This window comes from Phalacrocorax carbo, chromosome 4 (assembly GCF_963921805.1).
Source record: "Phalacrocorax carbo chromosome 4, bPhaCar2.1, whole genome shotgun sequence".
Lineage (NCBI taxonomy): Eukaryota > Metazoa > Chordata > Aves > Suliformes > Phalacrocoracidae > Phalacrocorax > Phalacrocorax carbo.
The window spans coordinates 40,992,852-41,018,060 of record NC_087516.1 but is presented as its reverse complement, the minus strand read 5'-3'; the positions used below and the strand labels follow the sequence as shown (position 1 = coordinate 41,018,060).

The 25,209-nt window shown below is 37.4% G+C and overlaps 1 long non-coding RNA gene across 1 annotated transcript in view; it reads right to left on the bottom strand.

Annotated features, from left to right (window-relative positions):
* The window catches only part of LOC135313269 (uncharacterized), a 60,364-nt gene extending 35,355 nt beyond the window's left edge, over nucleotides 1-25,009 (bottom strand). Inside the window, exon 1 of the long non-coding RNA XR_010372886.1 lies at nucleotides 24,785-25,009. This is a non-coding gene — a long non-coding RNA (uncharacterized LOC135313269). The remainder of the gene's footprint in view (nucleotides 1-24,784) is intronic.
* Nucleotides 25,010-25,209: the final 200 nt, after the last annotated feature.

The window sequence follows — 25,209 nt, the reverse complement described above, 5'->3', positions numbered from 1 at the left end:
AGGGATGAGACTCTGTGCGTGTATGTGTGCGGGTGCACGCGAGTGTGTTTGGCAGCAATTAAAATATGAGAAATGTGCTTAGAGCCATATGCTTCCTCAGAAACTGATAAAGGTTGCATGTGTATAACTGATGGAGAATTTGTCCCATAATGTTAAGACAGCTGAGTTAAGTACAGTTGTTTCTTTAAATCAGCTTCCTCTTTCTTCCTGTACAAATCAGGACAGGCTAGTCCACTTTAACCTATTTTAGATTAATGATAACATAGATAATTTTGTGAAGAGCACATGAAATCCAGTTTTATTACTATTTGCCTTCTGAGTGCCAGTCGCTTAGAAACCTGAAAAACAGATTAATTAATTTCTCCACATATTTTCCATCCATATTGTGAAATATGGAAGACTTCAATATTTTATGTTCAGTAGCAAGTGCTGGGGTCCTTCCTCATAACTGTGTTCACAAAGTTTTCTTTTAAAATGTTAGTGAAAATAATTTAAACTCCTTATTTCAATGATGTGAAAAAAATAGAATAAAGCAGAGAAATACAGTCTGCTTTACTTAAACGGCCACTCCCCCAGAAGTGTATGTATATATATGAGTGTGCATGTATATATGTAAGCATAGTGTATATATATTATGTAAGTGTATATATATTATTATATAATGTATATGCATTCCACTGTTTGAACAAGTTACAAAAGACAATGTTAGACTTTCCTATATGTTAGATTATTTTTCCTACTTTTTCAGGCAGAGAGGCTAAGTGACAGGACAAAAATTGTATGTGGTATGGCAATAGACATCTGGATATCGTAAGAGTCCAACCAGAGACTATATTTTGTTCCCAAGTACAAGTGAGGAAGCTCATCTGGGTTCTCACAACAACGGTGTGAACTCAGGTTGTTGTGAAGGTTTCCAACAAGGATGCCTCTGACAAATGTCAGCTACTTGCTTATTGGGAAGATCTGAATGTCCTGACATTGAAAGATCTTCATGGGATGAATAACAAGATAAATATGCCTTCAAGCCAGATTACTCGGAATGCTTGTATCCACACGCTCTAAAGTTATGGCATTCACAGAAATACACGGTTGCTGTGTTATGAATCACAATTTTTATCATACATTTTGGCACTGATGCCTGTTCCATTGTTTTAAATAGAGTTTGAAATGAGATCTCTATATTTTATTGATATCTTGGAATGTAGGTGTGCAAAGCCAGGTTTGGTCACCTTGCAAACACCATAGAGTTTGAGCTGCAACTACAGTTAAAATGCATTTGAAACAAAAATTGACTCGAATGTAATGTTACAATGCTGCCAGCGTTGCCTGACCTTCCCCTTTCTCCCACTTCAGCTGCAGATTGGCTTTGAAACCATTTGTTTGAAATAGTTTATTCCATGACTAGTTGCTTAATTGGTAATTGCTTACGAGGCGGAGAAGATAAAGATGAGCAAATCCAAATCATTTGAGGCTATTTGCGAAACAGGAAAATGCAACACACCATAGATACGGCTACCAGAAGACAGAATCCTGACCACAATTTGGAACCAAGTTTACCCATGGGAGGTATGAAGATCTAGAAAATGTTGGTCCCAATCCTGCCCTGATCTTCCACACAGTATTCCAATATATTTTTGTTACACATAAACTAATATCTTTGTTTGAAAAGAATTCTGATAAGAGGACTGTAAATGCTGTTATTAATGTGTTCTTTATTAGCACTTATTAAAGAAGCAGGAATACAAGCATTATAAAGAGAGTAAGTCTTGCCCCATGCCTCGGTTTCTCTTTACAGTGTGGGTACAGGTCTCAGCAGATTTCTATATCTGAGTTTCACAGAGTTCAAATGACTCAATGGTATTCAAATCCCTTATTAACAGACAGAATCTGAAAGGGATATGGTTGTGTATATATAGCTGCTTTGTGCAATATCGTCATAAATTACTCCAAACATCTCTTGATTAATCTCGAGCCAAATTATCTTCAATCATTTGTCTCCATATTTCTTGCTTCATGGGACCTAGCAGTGATGATAAAAAAAAGCAGTATCAGAAGGTAAAAAAATCTTACAGTGAGTCTAGTCTCCATGATATTTTTAGGAACCTGTGTCAAGGTCCCATTATCTTTATCTATTTTTAAAGCATCACACAGAAAAGTGTATATGTCCACTATGTTTTTCTCAGGCAGTTCCATTACAACCAGAATCCTGCTTCCTCCCTATTACCTGAGTCCTGCGCATGACCCAGAATCAACCTAGCATTCAGGAAGAAATTACAGAAGGCAGGGATACATGTCCTCTTCATTCTCTAATTTACGTTATTTTTTTGCACAGCACAAGTTTCTCAAGAAAAAGATTGCATTCGTTTAAGGTGACTGATCACATACTTCTGCTGAAAGTTTTATTTATTTGCCTTCTTCCCACGTCTCTTGCCTTCAGACACAGGACAAATCTTTATCTGGCAGGCCAAGCTCTATTCAGGCTTTCCAGGGCTGCTTTTTGGGTTTTGGGCCCCAATGCTGTGCCATGACTCCTGCAGGGAGCCACAGCCTTGCCTTGTGTTAACATCCATGCGCCGCCAGAAGCTTTGATTTACTTGCCCAAAATTTCCCTGCCCTCTGAAAGGCCCGAGTATGTGCTGAAAAGTCCATTTTGCCAGTGTAACTATTTGCGGATATAACCAATTTAGTAGATTTTGGATGAGAAGCTTCATTTCTTGCCCTTGTCCTCCATGCAGGCGTACAGGGTGTAGCTCATCCCAGTTAAGAGCCATGGGGTTATGGAACTATATGCACTCTAGCAATTCCCGGCTTCTAGATGTTGTGCATTTATGAACCTTAATGACCTGCTGAGACAGTACAGGGAAAGGGTAAGGGGACCGGAGTAAGAATTAGCACATTGGTGGTTTCAGCCATAAATAGGTTATCTCTATCCTGGCGCTAAACTTCTCTTTTCGGAACTTATAAAACTTGCTTGGTATAAATAAATTCCATTTGTCACTTCCGGAAAAAGCTGAATGTCTGTCCTGTGGAATAGGATGTTTCTTTATTAAATTTAAGATTAAACCTAAACCTGTTGCTGAGCGCTCAGAGGTGCCAGAGGCTGGAGTTGGGTAGACAACTGACTGCAGCAATCTCCCTCTCTAACCCTCCCAGGGCAAGAGACTTGAGCTGTCTGAATGGAAGCTGCAGGTCAGGACGTCTTCTTCCGTTTTCTGTGCTTAAAGATACATCTAAAGCAAACAAACCTTGGTGACTTTGCATGTGGGCAGTACTGAAATGTCGCCAGTGTGCTATTCCTCTAATTAGAGTCCCCAAACTGTGGAGTGCAATGAGAAAAATAAGTCATGGCGCTGACTAAAAGTGTGAGATGGAAATGTAGCTACAAGAAATGGAAATAATTCCAAAAGGAATAATTTTCCAAAACTATTGTTCAGTTAACAAATACGAGAAAAATGTGACAGTCAGTGAAAGGGAAAATTACTGCTGCTTTTTTTTTTTTTTTGAGGTCTTTTAACATTTTATACCACTGCACTGTTCCGACATAGAACACAGCTATATAAACAGTTGCATTGGAAGAGCTGAGCAGGCAATAAATTGGACCTGGGGTAGAGAGAGTAAGTAGATGAAACCAGGGGAAAATAAGAACGTCTTTTTCTCATTTTGCTGTTGAAATAATCATAATTTGTGACCAAACCTGTGCTTTATGGAGGTTTAACGTCCTGTCCCAGGTTTATGCACATCTCAAAACAGCAAAGCAAAGGAAGATTTCCTGGTAGGGACAGTTGGTCTGACTGTGTCCTATAGCAGCAGGGGACAGTAGGGATACAGTGCAGAATATTGAAATGTAAGAAGTACTGTATAATGTTCTGACCTACTGAAAGTGAAATACATGGGCCACTGCTTAAATTGCCATTTCCCACGAAGGCTGCACTATTCTAACGTATTTGCTACCATTTTTCTTTTAAAATGCCTAGAGGAAATAAATTTTTATAAAAATGACAGTTAAGCCTGACCCTCTGTCCTTAAGCTCCTACTTGTGCCTTGGAGATCCAGCACATATGGTACAGTATGCTACAACCAGCTGCTAATTGGGCTCCCTGCAAACATGGCTATTAAGGTCAACTGAATCAAATGAGCACAGCTCAAGCTTTAAATCCAAGGAATATACGCCCTTCTGCTGATTGCACGCAGCTCCCTTTGCTACTGGTGAGGGTAAAATGGACTTATCCAGAAAGAATAGGCTCCTGGCCAGCTTTGTTATTATTCATAACACTTCGAACGTTATTATCCACTTATAAGTGCATTTAGAGCTATACATCAGAAAGTGCAAGGCCCATTCCTCAAATACTTTGAAACAAAAGTATATATACTTTGAATTATATAACATATAATGCATACTGAATTCATCCTTTATGTTCTGTCTTGGACTTCTTTTCAGTATATTTAGATGAAAACAAACTGTAAAATTAGAAAACTAGAAATTATAATATTTTAGAGTGTATTAAAATATTAGAAATCCTAGCCCTTCTGTATTGTGAGAACATACTTCAAACAGTACTGTGTTAATCTTGTTGATGCTGGCATATACCAACAGAGTACTACTTTTAGCAAGTTGAGTGGATGCAAGACAAAACTTAGGACAATACAACAGCACTGCCTAATAACAAAAGTCTGCTAATCTTGACAGTGGCCGTATAGCGTATTTGGGGTTTAGACTGTTGTTTTGTGAACACCCTGCCAACAGAGCATGAACCTTTCATACATCTTAAGCCTGACTATCAAAGTCAACAGAAAATCTCCCATTGCTCCCAAATGTCTATATTAATAAACTGTGTAAACAAAACATTCATGGATACCTCACTGAGTCTGAAGTCTTATGGAACTGTTGCTGATTAAGGAGTCTCTTTACTTAGCATTTGTCTTTCACATTTATTTTTCAAAGTATTTCCGTAACAGGCCAATGTGACTGAAGTTTCCTGACCCTCTGCCAATCACAATATAACCTTCAAAGGAAAGAGATAACCTCCCACTGAAGTGAGCAACAAAGAAACGTTCTTCAGAGGAAAATCCAGTAAAATCCAAATAGGGAGTGCAAAACTGAAACTGTTTCTGAGAGCCAAATACTGAGATTGATTTAACTCTTTAACTGGTTAGCCAGCCCCATAGCGAAGGGGCTGATTTAAATCAGAGTTCCACCTACCCAACCATGCTGCATGGAGCAAAACCAGGGTGAGATAAGACCTTCTGTGGCAGATGCTTTGAAAAGCGGTGAGAATCAAGGATCTTTCAGATAGGACTGCTTGGTGTTTATCAAATGGGAAGAGCTGAGATAAGCAGGACCTTGATCCTTGTTTGCATTAGAACTGAGTGAGCAGTGAAGCTTTGGTCCCTTGAAATATTCTGATACACTGATATTTATTTTCATCCCAAATCATAATGAGATGTGTAGCATCATGTTTTGTAGTTTGGTTTTGGGGTTTTTTTGTCTTTTTTGAATGAATAATTCCAAATGAACCTGATTTTGAAATGATGGATTGTTTTGACTGCATTTGCTTGTCATTCTACGTCCCCTCATGAGTGTGGTAACCCAGATCCCTTGTGCCCCAATTCTTTTCATGGCTAGGTTTTCTGTCTGGACGGCATTTCTTTTCAGGCACTGGATATACCATATCTTGATCAAAGGAATGACTGCAGAGAATAATAGAAAAAGTTGCAGGAAGTCCTACTGCTATGACAGCACCTATGACAACGATGCATCACCATTTATAACCCTCAGACAAAGATGATAAACCCCCCCTGATATGAGCAACCAAAACAGTGTTCTACAGCAGGAAATTTAATTGGCAGAAAATAAAAATTATTTTTTAATGCTTTACACAAGTTTCACAGAAAGGGTAATTTCCACCGAGCACGGTTTTTTATCTATGTGCCTTCTCTCTAGATGAATTGCAAAATGATGCTGTTTAACTGGTGAGGAACTCAGGTTATTTCAAGTGTTATAGTCAACAGTGTTACCAAATCATCACCAGAGGCTTTGTCTATTTTCAGCATTCATTTTTACTTTTTTTTGTGAATGACATTTACATAACTTCCTAGAAACTCTACCTTTTGGGCTGAAAGTTGAAACTCTGTCTTTATTGCATGGTGGTCAGTTCTTTTTTATTTTGTTTAAATTCTGAAGGGAACCAACTCAGAATCAGGCTGTGGATGGCCCTTGCACAAAGCATAGGCAACAACATCTTTTCTGCTTTTGAGTAACTTCCAGGAGCTTGTGCATTCATTTGGAATATGTGTCTGCAAAGAGTGCTCACACCCTCACTGCATTCTTTGAGTGGAGGAAGATGACTTTGAGTCATCGCTGTTAAATGCCACAATAACCCATCATTGTTTTTACCAACACCAGCCTTGATTTACAGATGTGAAACCAAAGAAGAAGCTGCTGTCCTTCTTGCCTAATATTCAGCCTAAGATTCTAAGTAAAATGCTGTGTTTCTTCTCATGAATCAAATGATGTTTTATTTGTGAGGGTCCAGTGCTTGCTGAATTCTGGAGCAGGAAGAATGGGGAGAAACTGTACAATAAATGTCAGTTCAGAAGTTAGCCAACTGTGGTCACAGAATCATTATCATCTCGATGATTATTTTTCGAACTGCAAGTTAGTCACATTTTATTTTGCACACTAGAAATGCAAATTCATTTACTGTTTTAACAAACTTCCTCAACAAATGAATTCACTTAAATTTACCAGCTTTGTGATAGGAAGGTTGTCTCATCCTCTAACAGAAGCTAACAAGGCAGATTTAAGCTGAGGCAAGAAATACAGTGTTATGACAAATGTTTAAAATTAAATATTGTCCTTTAATTTTTTTCCTTGCTCAGCTTTCACGAAGACCACTTAAAGTTCTGTTTTGCTATTAGAAGCAAGGGAATACAGAAGGAGAAAAGGGGAAGAAATCCCAGCTCGTGTCTTTAAAGCTCTGGAATGGTGTAAATTATTACAGTGGTTTCACATTTTCATGGGATCAAGGCAACAACAGTAAGCTCATAAAACAGATACCACTAATTATGCAGAGGAGAAGTCATAAAGTCACTGGTGGAAGCATGTTTTATATTCATGAACACATCATTAAAATTTTAAGACGCACTATCAAATTCTACATTTTAATACTACACCCAACAGCATTAAACCCTCCCAACAAGAAAATCAGATTGTTTAATGATCGTGTTTGTCACACAGGTTTTATATGTCTGCCGTTGAAGCAGATGTGAACTTTTCTGTTGCTGGACAGCTTTTATCACCGGACAATTAAGAATAGTTTTTATCCAAACAGTTTATAGAAAAATTAAATACAACAAAAAGAAAAGAAAATCACCAAAAAGTTAGGAAGGTTTACTTGCAGAAATATTTAAATTTACCCAATCATATAAAAATCTTTTTATAGCATTGTCAATTTGTTTTTACTTCTCCTGTATTTTCTTTTTTAATTAAAAAGTCATTTTAAAGTAAAAGGATAGTGATTCAGGCAGACTACAACCCAGCACACAAATATAGGTATTTTAAAGGAACCTTTAAATTACGTGTGGCTTTAATGTAGCCATTTAAAATAAAGGAAGATCTAAACAGAGAGATCTCAGGTTCGGCTGCTTGGCTGAATCTCTTGGAAGACTGAAGAGTACCCCAAGTGACTTTCGTTACTGTCGTGAAGTGACTGAGGCCACTGTGAAAATACACATATGAATTTTAAGGTTCCAAGTCCTTCAGTATAGAAAGAGGTGCAACATATGGTAAATGGATGGATTCTTGTGGAGACATTGACAGCATAGGCGACACTTTCAAAGCTGATTCTTGTAACCTACAACAAAGACTGCTGTCTGTGGGTTTGGACTAACAGATGCAAATAGCTGTGCACTTGTACATTCACACTTGATGTCCCTCCCATACCTCTGGTGTGGAAAATGCAGTCTAACTGCTCCATTCCCCTTCACTTCAGAGTGAACCATGTTGCTTCTAACTTTTGGTACCTCTAGAAATAACTCCCCCTCTAGAAAAGCAGGCACAGTCAAGTAAATTAAGGGTCATTCTTATTTACCAGAGTTAGTAACTAAAAACTCAAATATTTAATGTTGCATTTAAAGGACACGTTTTTAATATTTAAGAACTGATTTTTGTTAAAACCTTATCAAAAGACCTAAACTGGTCTACCTCTAGTTAATTACTGTATGATGCCCAGGTACCAGCTAATACCATAGTTAAACATTTATCTGACAAGAAGTCAAGTGAGAGTTTGAATTATTAACATAAAATTGCTAAAGTGAATTCTGTTAGGACTCGGTGAAGACTTCTACCTAAAAAAAATCAATGGCTCAATGTGGCCTAATATTAGGCCTTTTCTCCAGAGCCAATATTTGGGCTACACTATCTGCCAGCATCTTTTTAATGAGAAGCACACATCTAAAACCTCTCACAGCTCTCAAAATTTAGGAGTAAATATTTTTAAATTAAAACCGTATGCTAAGCAGTGCAGATTTGCTGGTGCAGATGTTATTTTTGGCTCATTTTCTTTAACTGATTCGTAACCAATATACTTCAGCCTATGTTTCCACATTTATTATTATTATTATTATTATGAATACCACAGATGTAGTGAAAGATGTTAACAGCATAATATCTCAAGATATTTTAGGCAGTTTTCTACTTAGCAGCAAAATTGCCATTAAAATTCTGTGAATAAGGTGTATCCTCAGGACGCCATAAATAGCAGAAGTGAGAAAAAAGAGAAAATGGAGATAAAGATGACTTAAACAGACACTGGGGCAAGAAAGACCATTTTTTTTTGGTGAAATTCTACGCTCCACCTCTCCCAGGAGGCTCACAGAATCCTTTGGCATTTAATTCCTTATTGCACTATGTAGTTGTGCAAGCACAGCACAGTCATGTCAGCTTTTGGTTTTTTTTGTTGATGGTCCTCCCACATTCATTCTAATTATTTAGGATTCTTGATAATGTCTATTTTTTCTTGTTTAAATTCTTGCCTGTTATACACAGTGTCATTCTTTTCTGGAAGAAACTGAAGCCTCTGGTGAAAGTCACAGAGTTTTCCACACTCTGCTATTTCTTAATTAACTCAGAATTAGTTAATTCTCTGGTTATGAGGGACCCTGTTGTCAGCTTTATTATATTGGCCAATGGTTTATTAAAGAATGGATCATGCATTTTTTCCATAAATTGATCTAATTAGCCTTGTTCTTTCAAATATTGGCTATTCTTGGGATCTTGAAACCACATTATCTCAGAAGAATATGGGCATCTTCTTTGGTCGTGGATGGAGAAATGCTAACATACATTTTGGATTTTAAAAATCAGTATCATCTCAGGTTAATACTCAGAGCGGACAGTATGGTGACAGAAGGCTTAAAGCACAGAGGTGCTGTTCATGCCATTTACAATGGTTTGTTCAGATATTTTCCTGAGAGACAAAAATTGTCAGTTCTTTCAAGCATGAACAAATTTTCTTTTTCCAGCTGCATTTAAATAAGGTGAACAAGTTTTGACTGTGTATGATTATATCATTCTTACTGTTGTGAAGAACTACTCTGTAAATAAATATTTTTAATTTGCATACCATTTGCATACCCAAAATTTACTTAGAGAATTAAAATACTAAACAACTATGACACTGGGCAAAATTATTCTTTTTTTTTAAGCAAGCTAAGAAATATGAAATTTGAGAATAAGAAGCTCCTCAGCCACAGACATGAAGACAAAATAATAGACTAAAATCAATTAATTACACATGAGCTTACACAGGAAGTCTGAACATAACTTAAGAAAAGTGTCTGGACACTAAGGATCCAATCCACTAACCATCTAATTTTGTGTATTACTATGATAAGTAAGCCCACAACTGCTAGGGAACTGATCAAGGCTGTAAACAGCAAAATGCAGCTTTTGCAGGACCAGTTATTTTGGCAGAACGGCATAGGGTTTGTGCATTTCTGACTTTTATGTCTTGAAACATTTTTGTTTGAGGTCTTTCTGTTAAGTGTCGCTAGATATATCCTTGATGCTGAAAGTGTAACTTCATAACTATTCAAAATTTCTTTAATTACTAGCAACCTATAAAGTAGAAAAACTAAGTTGTTCTGGGGTTCTTACATTTTTTGAGATTATTTTCCCAAAATTGTGGATGTTTTGCAGAGTGTCACATTTTTTTGAAAAGAAACAAATCTCAAACCCGCAGGTCATTCATTTTATTGCCCTCTGGAACAAAACAGAAACATGTAAGTGACGGAAAATATCAAAACCAACATTTTAACTGAATTGTTATAAAAGTCTTGATATTTTGGTGAGAAAAGATTTAGGGAAAAACCCTTTTGAATGACATGTTTACAGAATGTAAATAACCAGAAGGATAAATATTTAAAACAGATAATTCCCTTTACCAAATCTATTAATGACACCCTGCTAGAATCGCTGGCTAATCAGTCAGCAACTAACTCTAGGCATAATTTATCAGACAAACTTCACTAAAAAAATTTTGTCTTGTATATTGCACAAAACCAAACTCTCTAATTGGGATTAATTGCTACCTTCATCAGTTTTAGCAAGGTCACGGATTAAGCAGGCTTGGAGAATGATCTGATCTTTCATTAAACTTCTGCTTCCACTGAAATTTTTAGGTGTCAAACTCACAACTGTGGGTTTCGCAGGAAATTGCCACAAAGTTTTGATGCTGTATGGTGTTATCCATGCCCCACTTTACCTAGCCGTGAAATAGTCAGACATTAACAGAATAGTTGTTTTGAAAAACAATGTGAAAATCACATTAACATGCAAATTTTTCCATGTTTTGATGATTTTTATTACAGAATAGGAGCTAAAGCTAAAAAATCAACCCAATTAAAAAGAAAAAAGATAGAGCAAGATTAATTTTTATGTTTATAGTGTTTATAGGAAGAAAAGGTTTGAAGTTAATATGGTTAGCTGAAAAATTTGTATAAAAACTTTTTTTGTATTGAAAACTGGTTTATGATTTCAACTTTTCATGAACATGCCCCTAAACAAAACATTTTCAGCCAAAAACTTGTCTGGTTTTGGTTATTTGGGAGGAAGGAGGTTGAGGAAGAATTAAAATTTTACAATATGGGTCTAGAAGTGCTCTTCTGCACTTGGTTATGTATATTCAAGCCATATCTCCCTCCTGGCATGATTTGCAACACAATAATGGAGCAATGTTGAGAAACCCACGCTATTGCTCTCTACTTAAATTCCCAGAATTGTCAGTCTGGCAGCTCTCACAGTACAACATTTACATAATTTTTAAATTACAGACAATTATACAAAACCCATCCCCATCAAAGGATAAGTTTCCTTCCCCACCCTCCCCCTGAAGTCAATAGCAAAGCGTCCTTTCTTAGCAGTGGAAACAAAAGTGTCTTGGTTACACTTACAGAAGAGCACCGTATGCTTAAAATCATTATATATTTGCTTTTGCCTAATACTATGGTATTTGAGAAAGTATGTTACTAACGGGCATGCTCTAAACAGTAGCTACAATGTCTCTGATGGTAACCACTGTTCAGAGAAAGCATATATGACGACTATTTATAGAACGCTACAAAATAAACAAATAACGATGGATTTGGGAGTCTGTAAAATCACAGAATCCTGTAACTTGAGATGAAAAGAGGTTTACCAAGAAAATTGTTGATGGTTTGGGGTTTGGTTTTTTTTTTTTTTTGTGATGCAAAATCGGCATTTTCCTAAATGAATGTAAACTGTAATTGTCAAACAAGGAAACACAGTTTCCCCAGTGCCTCCTTTCTGTTGCCATCAACCCTTCAGCTATATAAGAATTACATTCTTTACAACTGTTAGTGTGAAACAACACAGGATTGCTCTTATCTGTCACTGGTACTGTGATTTTTTTTAACCAAATCGTAGACAGATGGATAGACAGATGCAAATACAAATGGCTTACCGCTCATTTCATTTCAGACAGCAATGTAAGCATGTGTGCATATGTGTATATAATATACAATGTTTATGTGTAGGTCTACATATGCACACTTGTATTGTGACTGGCGTTTGGCATGTAACTCTGAGGCAAATGAGAGGGAGAACTTGATTGCTTTTTCCATACTTCTATATAATGATTCACAACAGTCTTTAGTTATAAAAAGCTAAATCCAAATACTTTTTCTTTTGCTAAAGCAGCTGTCCATACGAAAAAGGAAAACAAACAAACCCAGCAACTTTTCTTTGATTTTACTGCAGGGTACATGCTCAGTTGCTCTTCTTGTGATGAATAAATAATGCCCACAGTGCTGTGTAGCAGTGGACCTTGCCCCTTTTTGTAGTTAACCAGTGAAAAAGGCTGCATCTGCTTATTCTCAGACATTAATACAGCTAAAGGAATAAGACATCAGAGGCCTGCGATTGAGAAGGTCTTTTTAAATTTACAAAGCATTTGCTCCTGAATCCACCTCAGCCAGTTTGGGGAAAGCGCTTTTGGCACCAAGTCACCCTTCAGGGAAAGACTGATAATGATCACTAAAGACATACTATGGGCTCCTGCCTCGCTCACTTCAAAGGCCTTCTCTCTTAATCAACATTAAATCATCATTTTGCCTTGGATATAGGGACAGCTGTACACAATCTATTTGTTTTAAAACAGATTAGGAATGGTTTTTCTGCCAGAGTATAAGCTGCACGATAAATGTCCTTTAAAGACATAACTAGGAAAAACATTGGTCCCTTCATTAGCTAGATCCCGATATTAGCCAAGAACACACAACATCGTCCCAGGACTGGTTCCTTCTTCAGTTGTTTGGCAACCCCCGAGAGCACTCAGGAAATACAACAAGTTAAAAAAAATCAAGTGCCTGTTGATCTTAGCTGTGCATTCTGGTGAGTTGTCGTGAACAGCAATAGTCATAGTAAATAGCACAAAATTTTCTAGATCTTCTGCTTTCTTCTTCCCTTTTTTTAACCTTAGAGTTGCCCTATTTCATCCACTGACAGTCTCACAAGGTGACAACAAAGGCCTTTTATTATCCAATTAAAAGCTGATAGTCAGATAGTTGTTAAATAATTAAGTACAAGCCCTAAATTACAGGTGAAAAAATCCCTCCTCTAGATCTATACTGGAGACATTTTTACGTCGTTGCTGAACATCTCTCTACAAGCTGGTCTTCGTACACGATACAGATGCACTGACATGCGCATAATTTAAAAGAAAATGCTAGAAACAAGGCATATTTCCAGAGTAGGACAGTATGTATTGGAAAGCAGTCATTCCAGAAAAAGATTTGGGAGTCAAAATGTGTACCCAAATGAACACCATTCCCAGTATAACTTTGTGCTGAAACGAACTACTCAGGTTTTGTATGTGTAGAGAGAATATTGATAATGGAAGACTGTAATGAGTCCTACTCTCTACTTTTAAGAAGATATTGAAACATTAAAATAGGCATATAAAAATATTACAAAGAATATGCCTCATAGTGAGGAAGTTAGAATGTTCAATCTTTATTATTTTTCAAAAATACCAAGAAGATTGACAATCAACCTGATTGTATGTCACTAGTTCCTTCATGGAGAGAAAACAGTGTTTGTAACCCTTTACATATTAAAGAAATACAAAATGAGTTTTAGAGAGTGGAAGCCAAAGTGAGATAAATTCAAATAAAAAATGAGGTCCAGCTTCTAGGAGGGACCAGTAGAAAAATCTGTCAAATGAACTGGTCCCTTCTGCACTTGTTCCCTCTCTTGCTGTCTTTAAGCCAAAACCAGCCAACCTTTTGTGGGGGGTGTATCTTAACCAAGCACTAGCTGCTTTAATTCAAACTGTACTCCATTCAGAAGGAGCTGACTGAAATATAGTGCCTTCCAAAATAAAAGTGGGGTAACTAGACAGGATGTTCTAACAGCCCGTCTTGAGCTCAAGCTTTCCTCTCATGTCTTTGGTTCAAGTACAGATGCCACTGCATGCCTAGCATTTTCATGCAGCTACCTTAACTATGAGCATAAATCACAGGCCTGTGGATTGGCCTGCCTATGGGTGTCACCAGTTACACAAACAGTATACATATACGGGGTTGGGACTGTTGTGTCTACACAGAATGACAGTTGTGCCCACCTAGTAAGAGGGTATCATTCATTTCTAAAAATGCCCACCATTTTTAAGACCTTTTTGTAGATCCAAGAAAATTTATTACTAAAAAGAAAAATTCAGGGTTTTTAATGCTTTTATGATAAATCACACTTTTGCCTTAACCACTTAATCAGAAAGAAAGATGTCTGTTCTTGATGTCCTTATGACAAAACTCAGATTATTCTACTCTAAAAGAAGTCTAAACTGATTAATATTTCTGTCTATTATATATACGACTGTGCATTTTTGTGATAAAGATAATACACGACGAGCCAGCTTGCCAGAAAAGTAGAACCCAGCATCACAAGGCAGACAGTACCACTGACTTCAGCTTTTACACTGTGTTTATCCCATAGTGGATAGAGAGTAAATGAGAAATGCAGCTCAACTTCTTTATGTAGATGCTGTCATAAAGAATATTAGACTTCCAAGAGGCTACTGCCAGGCATGGGAATAAAGGGAGAAGAAAAGGTGACTAAATCAAATTTTAGCTAGCAAACAGTACAGGGAAACAGCTAAGCAAAGGGTGATCAGGATATAAATGGAGTAAAAGCCAGGTAGATTTTTGACAAAAAAGGATTAGAGGTTGAGAGGAGAAAATCCTGGTGCTACCGAGCAGAAGAAGCTACACCAGAAAAACTGTATCCTAGCTGGAAAAGGGCTTCGTTCACTAGAGCAGTGCAGAAGTATTATTTTGAGTAAAGAGAGGCCTGTTCCTTGTCCTCCCTGAGAACCTATTTCTTGGTGGATGAGAATGCACCAGATGATCTAGCTAGCAAGCAGGATGCAAGGAAGGAAAAAGCATATAAAATGAATCGTATGCATTTGAAAAATAACAGAATGCAAATCAAGGCAACATAAATTAAAGAGAGAGGGAAAGTTACTCCAGGGGTTTTATCCCCCTCCCCCCACAGGATACAAGCTATTTCCTTTGACTTTGCAATAGTAATTTCAGAATGCTACTTCTGGCACTGTCTGAGCTGCATGTATTTTCAGCACTTGGCAAGAAGACTTTTAGAAGATAGAGGTTGTTTTACTTGGGAAAGGGAATTAGACTTCTTGCACTGTGACAGTAAATAATGCATTTCTCCACTGAGGTCACCATTGCACAGACAACTAAGTTTGGCATTTCTTAATTTTTAGCTCCTTGACTTTGCAGCCTAAATAAATTTCTTCTCTTCATGGAACAACTGTCCACATGGAGTCCATTTTTATTGTGCGCGTGCTCGTGGCTAGCTTCAGGCACAGGGAGCACGTACAGTCCAAGAATGGACTACATGTGCATAACACATTTCAAAGAGTACAGCTCCTGAGAGGTAAAGAATTCCTTACTAATGTGCAGTATTGAGAAAATTAAAGGTGGAGTTCTCTGATCATTGCCAATGCAAATTACTGACGTTTCATAATGTGCAGTGGATAGACCTGGTTCTGATTTCTCAACAACTTTTCACTTCTAAGTAATTCTGCACAGTAATTTGAGACAATTATTAATTTGATATGACTGAAGAGTTGTGTCCCTTTATAAAATACATCAAGCTGACTAAAGATTCAAAAATTAATTTCCAATAAAGTGCACCAGCATATTATATTTCTAAGATAACTGTATCCTATGTTACATAAAGAAGCTAAACAGCGTGACCAACAGTAACGGCAAGGGGAAAGGTTATGGCTTTAATTTATGAAAGCAGTTATAGGACATAGGAATAGCCATACTGGATTAGATCAAAGCCGCAGTCTGTAACAGTGACCAGTAGCAGATGTTATGGGGATATAAGAAAGAGATGGTAACCCCTCCTTTCCTACACAATCAGACACTGTAAGTTTATACCACCAGTCTTCCCTGAGGAGGAGCAGATATGCAATAAGGTAACAACTGATGGATATCTTTACCTGTTTATTGACAGAATTCACTGTTTTCCAGAGTTCTGTTTCATGCTGTGAAAGATTACACTCTTGTGACACAAGAGGAAAAGAGGTTTTATATATCGCTGATATTCACTGAGCAAAGAATATCATCCTCTTCAGAGGAGCTATGACACTCTGGGTGCCAAGATCAAGCAAAAAACCCAAAGTGTAAATCTGAGTTCATTCCTATTATATCTAACAAAACTGCTGAGATCACTGGGTGTCTGCCATCTTTCAATGTCAGTATATAAAACTCACAGACCCAGCCAGATAACTGACCCTTATTGAACTGACAAATTGTAACTTTGATTTTTAGTTTTATCTAGTATTAAAGGGAAAGGAAAAACTCAATGTAAGAAAAATAAAACACCTAAAATGTGTGCATCTTTAATCAATGAGTGGTGTCATTTCTTGTGGGAAGAGACATTTGGGATAGTTATACTGGGACATAAAAAGTATGTTTTTAGAAGTTTATATATTTAAGGGCTTGCTTCATCAGTAACTATCATTCTTAAAAACTGGTAAACTTAAAAGGATTCCACCTGACAGTTCCGCTTTCAAGTAGTGGCCAATGGCTGCCAACATGCAGTATCACAAGGCTTGGGAACTCAGATATGTGTCTGTCAGATACAAAGAAGAAAAAAGGAGGAATCAAAATCATGCCTAAACTGTACCTAGTCTGGATCTTGTTGCTCCTTTAGAGACCTGACAAAGAGAATCTGAGCCCACAGGTTTGTTCATAGGAAGCTAAGGCTATTCTGAAAATTGTAATAGGAAGGTCAGAGCCTCGAACGGCAGTGGAATAGCTTGAATTCATTGGTATATCTGGGTGCTAGCTTAGAGGCAATATCAGGTCTTGTGTGGAAGTAATACAGCAAAGTGAGTTGGTGTTCATGTCTTTCAATTTACGTGCCTTCCTAGATAAGAAAGGGTTAAGCATGAGTTAGGGATGCATGTGAAAATATATGGGTGAAGTCGGAAAAAAAATTCTCATCTAGCTTGAGCCACTCCATCTGTTCCCTTAATTCAGTGGCAGACCTTGACTGGACCCTGGGATCTGCTAGTTCCACTTCATGCAACTCCTCTCTGTAAATTAAGTTGTTGGCTTGTGTTGCTGAGGGTTTAGGAAGGTGAGTGATGACCTTGGTTTGAGTATGTTTGTATAGAAACATGTCACTGCAGGATGATCTCTTTCCTCCAGGGACATAGGGTCCAATACTAACCATTTGTTAAGAAAATACCAAAGCTAAACATATCCAGTGTATGAAAGGATCCAACGCCCTTGCCAAGTGTAACTTTCACTCATCTTTGAAACATCAATGTACGCTATATTTTAAAGGTTATTTTTAGCACTTGTCTTTTAAACTGTTTCCCATCTGATGTTAACATCTTGCAACTTTAAAACGAATATGAGTTATTTTTATTATTAAAATGGGAAATCTCTTTATTATATTGTAGTATGGCAATATGTTTAATATATGTTTTAAAAAGGAGATCTAAAATAGTATTTATTCTCAAGAATGAGGACACGTAATTCCAGAGAAGCCCCACAATGCTTTCAAGTTCTATGTTTCTTTATATAGCAAAGATTAAAAGTAAAATTTTAAGGAGGATATAGTTCTCCTTTATTCCATCTTCCCTGAAGATTTTCCCAGCAGACATCTACGTTCCTGAGTTCTGGTGCACGTGTGTCTTTGTTCGGAAAATTGGTTGTGGTTGTTCAGTTGTCTGAGAAAGTTCTGTTGTTAAATGACAGGAGTTCTCCTGCAGCATTAATTTTGAAACCAGATAAGGCATTCAGTTAGATCGGTAGTTTTCCTTAGTTTGTGAGGTCCACAAGAGAACATGAACAGATAAATTCAGATTAGAAACACATTTTTCAAGCCAGGTAGTCTTAAAACTGAATTTCTAACTGTGGATTTAGATTCGAGTTTCAAGCATCTGAGTCTGAAAATGTTGGCCTTGTTTAATATCCCTATTCAGGACTGATTAATGTCCAGTCAGGATGTTTTTCCATACAGCCAGCCTATAAATGTTACCTTTCTAAAGTTCAGCCCATACTTACTTGGTATATCTTTAAATAATTTATCTTCCTTCCCTACACTTTTAAAATATTTCAGCCTATTTTGGGTTGTGAAACAGTTGTGAAACCGCTGATTCAGCACTAGAGCTTCTCCCAAGTATGAGGGGTAGCTGGTGCAGGGGACAACCTTTGCTTAAACAGGAAAGAATGAAACCTTAGCACCATCAGAGTCAATGGGAGCTTTGCCACCAGCTTCCCTGCGGCCTGGATTTTACCCAGGGAGCCACCTTTAGTCTGAAGTGGTGTAAATCAAGCGTTACTGCACCAAAGTCTGTGAGGGTGCAGAAAGCACAACCAGTATGCAAAGGGCAATCAGACCAAGAACAGCCAGAAGAACTATGAAAAGCTGGTCAAGGGAAAGTACCTGTATTAGAGGAGGGTGTATTTTAACGTTTTCTCCCCTGCAAAATTTTCTTAAAAATATGTTTCAGGAAAGGCAACCCTCTGTCATGTGGAATCATTCCTACTGGGTATATCGTAGAAATTAAATTATAAGAATGCTGTATATGTGTTTTTTTTTTCTCTCCCACAATGAATGGCTAAAGAAATTACCTAAAACTGATCATGAACCAGTTCTAAACACCTCTTTTCCTCCACATATAAACAATCTTTATGCCGTACCTGAACTTTTATAAATTCTCAAGTCCTGCCCGCTCCAACATAAACAGAAAACTACGAACACATTTCAGTTGTTCCTCTCTTGCAACTGTGCCCTTTAATTTCATCTATTTAAAGAACTGTATTAGTTAGGAATGACTTAATGTAAGGAATGCACTTAAGCTCTTTAGCTGAAAATAGTCTTTATTTACAACCAATTTTGTATAATTTTTTTAGAGGTTGTCATTCCATTACTTTTCACATAAGTCAAAGAAAAAAAGAAATGTATTTGAGCAGAAGAGTGGGAATTAAAGGTCATTTCATTAAAAAAAAAAAAAGCATATGCTTTATTTTGGGCCAGCCCTGAAGAACAGAATAAAAGGTTGGACAGACATCTGGAGAAATGCTCCAAATGTTTTCTGGGTGAGAAAACATTTTTAATTTAATAAATTAATAAGCTGTTAAATAAACAGAATAAAACGTTAAGTGCATTTTGTTCTATACTGAGCATAAAGAGGAGAATAACAAACCCTTTTAACAGCAGCCAGGATATTATTCCCAAAATAACTTCAAGAGATGCAAAAGCCTGCATGGTTAGAGGGCCACAGCTAAACGCCCTTTGGTGTGGGTAAAATGCTCTGCGTGAGTTAGGTGCAAACCACCTGTGGCCCCTCCATCCAGAATATAACTTCACTTTGTGACAATTATCAGACTGTAACAGAAAGAAAGCAAAAGCTTTAAAACCCTCTTAACACCAGAGAGGTCTCTGAATTTGAGTTTTTCCATCAGGAAGAGAAGTGTACATTAAGGGGTCATGTGAAATCCAGAGTGGTGCCAGCCAAGCTCCAGAGGTGTGTGCTGGGGTTGGTTATCAGCTTGATTTTAGTTTTAATTAACACAGTGGCCTGGGAGTTGCAGCAATTTAGGAGGTGGACTCTGCTCTGAGGAAGGCTTGTTTCCAGTCAGAGAAGTGGATGTGTGCGTGAGGCAGCCACATCTGAAGCTGCCTTAGCTTGAAGAGTCAAAACCTAGAGATGGGGGCTTTACTCTGGTGGAAGAGCAGAGCCCTTCATTCTCTACTGAGTCAGTCAGAGCTCAGATTTCAGTATCCCTCTCTACCCTACCAACTGTGGACCATTTTCCTTTAGCAGAAAGTTTTGTTAGTTTTTCAGCATCAGAGAGGAGACGTACACAGAAGTCTCCCAAATTATAAAGCTCCTCACCATTTAGACTAGCAGCAAATAGTATAACCTGGCTAAAACTCAAAAACATTAGATGCTGAAGATGTACAAGATCTATAAACACTTCAGACTTTTCCCGTGACAGAAACTCCTCACTTAGCAGGAAGTCTCCATGCACTTGATCACCATCCCTACCCACAGAAAGAAAGTAGTTCCCCACTTTAGATCCCTCCAAATTGCTACACAGGTGGAGCATCTTTGCATGGCAGCTAGAGAACAGCTGCTCCTTCTGTTTTTCTATTTCTTGCTCTGTTTTCTGCTACTGCTTCTTGCTGCAAGGTCTGAGGAAGAATGAGATCCTCCTGGCACAGTTGTTAAATATAAGACATGAAGAATTATTTGAATTTATTTCCCCTTAGTCTTATTTCTCCAAGAGCTCAGGTAGAGAACAAAGTGAATGAAACAAATGATATAATATGGTCTACCAACAAGTATTTTGAAAGAGATGATAGTACGAAAGATCAGCATTATCTGCTCTTCTTTCTCTAAGTTGTGTGAATCTGGCATAATCGTAACAGATTTTTAATAATATGTTAGCTTACCTCAGTTTAACAACCAAAAGCTTCCTTTTCTTAGGGCCTCTTACCATGTGCTTCCAGACAGAGGAGAGGTACATGGGCTAAGCAAAGCCTGTTTATATGTGACACTTTAAGTGAATTTACAAGCCTGCTTGAAGACTTACATGAGCTCTTGTCTATAAGAGGTTCCTGTGTGGCTTGTCATCTGCTTGTCAGGTATGTGTATTTTTAAACTGATTGATGCAAATCTGAGGTTTCAGCTGCATCTCTATCTCTTGTGGGTTTTTGCTTCTCTTTCTCTTGATAGCCCAGCAGTAAAGCAACAACTCTTAAATTCAATTAATTTCTTATTATGTTCATTGCTTGCATCGTAACCTTGCTGAATAATTTTTTGCCTTGGTTAGTACCAGCATCTGTAGATTCTGTGTATTTCCCATAGACCCAAGGCCTGAGCAACCAGGGGGACTAAACAAAGGGGCTATGGCAGGAAGAATATCTAAAATATCTTCTTGCTGAGTGTTTATTAATGCTGACCGTAGAGAAATATGAGAAAAACAAGTTACATGCTGAACACTTCAGAGTTTATTTAAACATTTGGGATTAAAGTGGTATACCTGTGTTTACTGCGTCCTTTTTTATTTTTTTGTTAAGTAAAGTAGCTTTTTGACTTGCACAATTATGTTACCTCCAGATCCTCACTAGAATTAATTGTTCTGGTAAGCAATGAGAAGCGTGACTCTGTACCACTTGCAGACAGGAAAATAATGGTTTCAAATTTTAAACCGGATTTTGTCCAAATGTATTTTTAGTCACATTGTTGAGGGAAAGTCTGCAGATGTCAGTCAGTGTTCATGTGCATGTCTGTGACTATATTTCTATTTTATTAAGAGTTTAGTATTGCTTCTCAGTATTTCAAAGCTGTAGGCAAAATGTTCATGAAAAAGACATATTTCTATGGCAAGTACGTGACACTGTAAGCAGAAAACAGGCTGAGCTTTCAACATCCAGATTTGGATTACAATTTGGCAAAAATTGGTAATTTATTCTCCTTTGCCTCCTTGCAGAGATGAAATTAATATGTGAAATTTTGGCACAGTTGGTGTCAGAATTTGTCACACCACTTTCCCAAACTGAGGTGTTTAGGTTTGTATTTTGATGAACTTGTTCCCTAACCCAAATTATGAGAATGTCTCCTGGCAGGCTATCTGAGTTTTTCCACTGTACATTGATTTTTTTTGGTGATAATTTGCTGTCTCTGTTAAGATTTGTTTAAGAAAACCCCACAGCAGTGGACTGCCTAAAGAACAGGTACTTCCCTGCCCTTTTCCTTTAGAATTTAATTCAAGTTCAATTTTAGTTTTATTATTTCCCATCCCTGTCTGGCAACCCCCCAGAGAAAAGCTGGCATCCGGGGTTGTTCACATGGTAACATAACCCCAAGATCGCATTGCTGCAAAGCGGAGGGAGACAGAGCTGAGGGAATGAGTGAGAGCTGGGGAAGAAGGTGTTGTGTAGTGGGAAAAATCAGACCAGCTTCCTCTGAATTTCTGTTTCTCCTGGACTGTATTGTGGCGTTACATATGCAGAACACTACCACCACCACCACCACCACCACCATTGAAAGAAGGAGAAAAAAGTAGGCTAGATCAGGCGCACCGGTTGCCATTACCAAACCGAAAACAGCACTTTGTCCTGCCTGTGCAGTCCTGATGCTTTGGGGTAAAAGTCTTAATGGTCAGTAGTTGAACCATGATGGTAATGACACAGAGGATTCATTGCAGGAGGTTTTGGTGTTCAAACAAAAACAAACCGTGGAAATTATATATGAGACCAACGCTAAAGAGATGTTAAAGTTGAAAAATCTAGGGTTTGAAAATTAAAACACCAAATTTATACACTCGTATCTTTATGCAACCTGAACTCTATAATCTTAAATCTGTTATAATGCGTATGTGTGTTATGCTGTGATTTTTACTTTTGCTAACTTACAAGATGTGAAAATGAGCAGTGTAAAATTTATAGCCTAGTGGTGAGTTCCACATATGCAAAGAACTCTGCAGCATAGAAATACTTGGTCTATATTTGAAACAATGATCTCTTAATTTAAGGTATTTTTGATTATGTGACTTAAGATTTAATTTGAAGACTAATTTTCTTCTGAAGTCCCCTGTAGAGTCACTGAAATTTTAGAACTTGAAAACAAAATGTTAGTGCAATCAGAAGGTGAGTAGTAGTTTAAGTCTGTTAATGCTTTCCAAACTCAGAAAAGTAATAATATCAGCTATCTGACTTCTGTAGTGATGACAGAGTGCTAAATTTATTAAGCACAACAGAAATTATCACAAAGCTTTCCAATAATGCTGAAATAATAATTGAAAGTAATTTCTCTACTGTGTGGCATGTTAAATAATGGTCTTGGTAGAAAAATATGAAGATAAGTAAGAGAAATTAACTTAGTACAATGCTAAATCAGTGTGTCCTATTAATCTTACAGAAAATTGTACCGAAAATTTAGAGGTTTTAATGACCAATAAGATATTTTGTTTGCTTCCTTTTGATTCAACACTTTCTTAGTTGAAATTGATAGCTATTGAATAGCATAAATAGTGTGTGTAATAGTAGTTTATTTGAGGGGTTTCTATTGCCACCTAGTGGCTGCCCCCCCCACCCCTTTCCTGTGCACTATCTTGAGTTCTCGAAAGATTTTTGGTTGTCTGGAGCAAATGTGTTTGTTTACCAACAAGTGAGGGAGAGATGCAAGTGATTTAGTTTTTTAGATGTATAAAGAAGAAAGGCATGAAGTTAATTTTCCTCATTATATGTACTACAACAAATTCTTTGAGTAACTAACATCTCCGCCAGCTCCGTAAATTAAGACCCACACAATATCTTAGTAACGAACACTACTTAGAAAAAGAGAAGCTGTACAAATGTGGGTTTTGTTGTTGTTGTTCACAGCAGATGATATGGATTTGAGGTGACTCTGTCGTGCCTGAGTTTTCATCTTCTGTAGTTCTCTGATTTCTGTTGAATTGATCCATTTTTACCCCTGGAGCAAAACCTCCTTCTACTCTTCTAAAAAGGCTGAGAGGTACATGTTGGTCTTGACAAAGTATGTTGAGATAAAAGTGTAAGAAATATGAGGCCTTCAGTTCACTTGACTCTTTCTTAATAACGGTAACTATAAAACAATTTTCTGAGCTTTTGCCCTTGCACACTTACACCTGAGAGTTAAAACAGAAAAGAGTGAGAGTCTCAAAGCCTCTTACTTATGCCAATATTAAGTCTGAGGGTTCACTGAAGCCAGTGGAGGTGCTCATCTCTATGGAGGTAAGATTTGCTGTAAATAGAATTAGAATCAAACCCACAAACTTGAATAAAGTCTGGAAGTTTTTCTTTGTATCTGATCTCATGTGGATAGTACAGTACTGTAATAGAGTTTATAATACATAACACCTGTATGCAAGAGCTCCATGTATCAGAGTTTCATTTCTCCATGAAACAGTTTTTCAAAATATCCTTCCTTTTGAATTAAAAACTTTGTTTTATTAAAATTGCTAATTTTTTTTTTGTTTCAGTATAGGCTAAAAAATGAGATTTTATTTCTTAAGAGTTCTATTTTAATGACAAGTAAAAATTATAAGCATTAATTTTGCCTCCGCTGCTCAAACAGAAATGGTGTGTTCTGAGTGATAACCACTCCTCCTTTTAAAATAAACCACACAGTTTTGTCTTGGCAGACATTCAGCTCTAGAAGACTTATCTGCTTGTAAAGTTTTCCTTTGCATACATGGTCACTCAGTTTAAATACATTTTTAAAGTATGGAGCAAACTACAGAATGGAAAAAAGTGTGAAAGCTTTGATATATATTCTATCTTTACTGTGCGTGTAAGGAGTTAACTCTCTCTTTCCTGGTGAATGACTCCTCTAGACTTGGTATGTCTTTTCAGAGTCACAAGAACTGCCCATCTGAAACTTAGACTTCCTGCAATAGGAGGCTTTTCTGAATATTTTTAATGTGCAAATTGGTTGGGAAAAGGAGGACTGCTATGAGCCTGACGTGAGACATGCATTCGTTTTCCCATTCGGTCAAAGCCTTCCTGTGTAACCTTGGCCAGTTCACTTAGGCTCAGATTTTCAGTTATTAAAATACTTTAAGAGGTACTTTTTAAATACCCTTCTGCCTCAGTCTTCAACCTATAAAATAGCATGCTCCACAGTAGCACTTCTTTTCCCTGTCTTGTGCTTATTTATGGAGAGTAAAGGATGAGCAAAGCACTTACCTGGCTTTTGTCTCTGCAAATCCCTCTGAAAGACTGCGAGTTCTTGGAGGTTTGGTCTGTCTTTTCACAAGAGGATCTACCTCAGTTAGGATGAGGAGGCCCCATACTGGGTTTAGGCTTTGAGTCACTGCCACGTTTCAAGCAGTAAAATAAAACAGGAAACCAATGTGAATGGTCATTCTTCAGACTCAGTGTGGCTTATTCACACTGAAATTTCTAATCGCAGAATGAGCAATTACAATGATTGCAGCCTGAAAAATGAACACAGCTGATGGAAGAGACAGTAGGCTACGGCGAGTGTGTCAAGGCTATCTGCCAATCCTGCATCTATGCTTGCTTGACAACTCCAGGACAGCAGCTAAGCTAGTGTCCCTGGGAACAGCAGTATCTCCAGTGATTCCTGATGGCAAGTTGAGCCAGTAAGA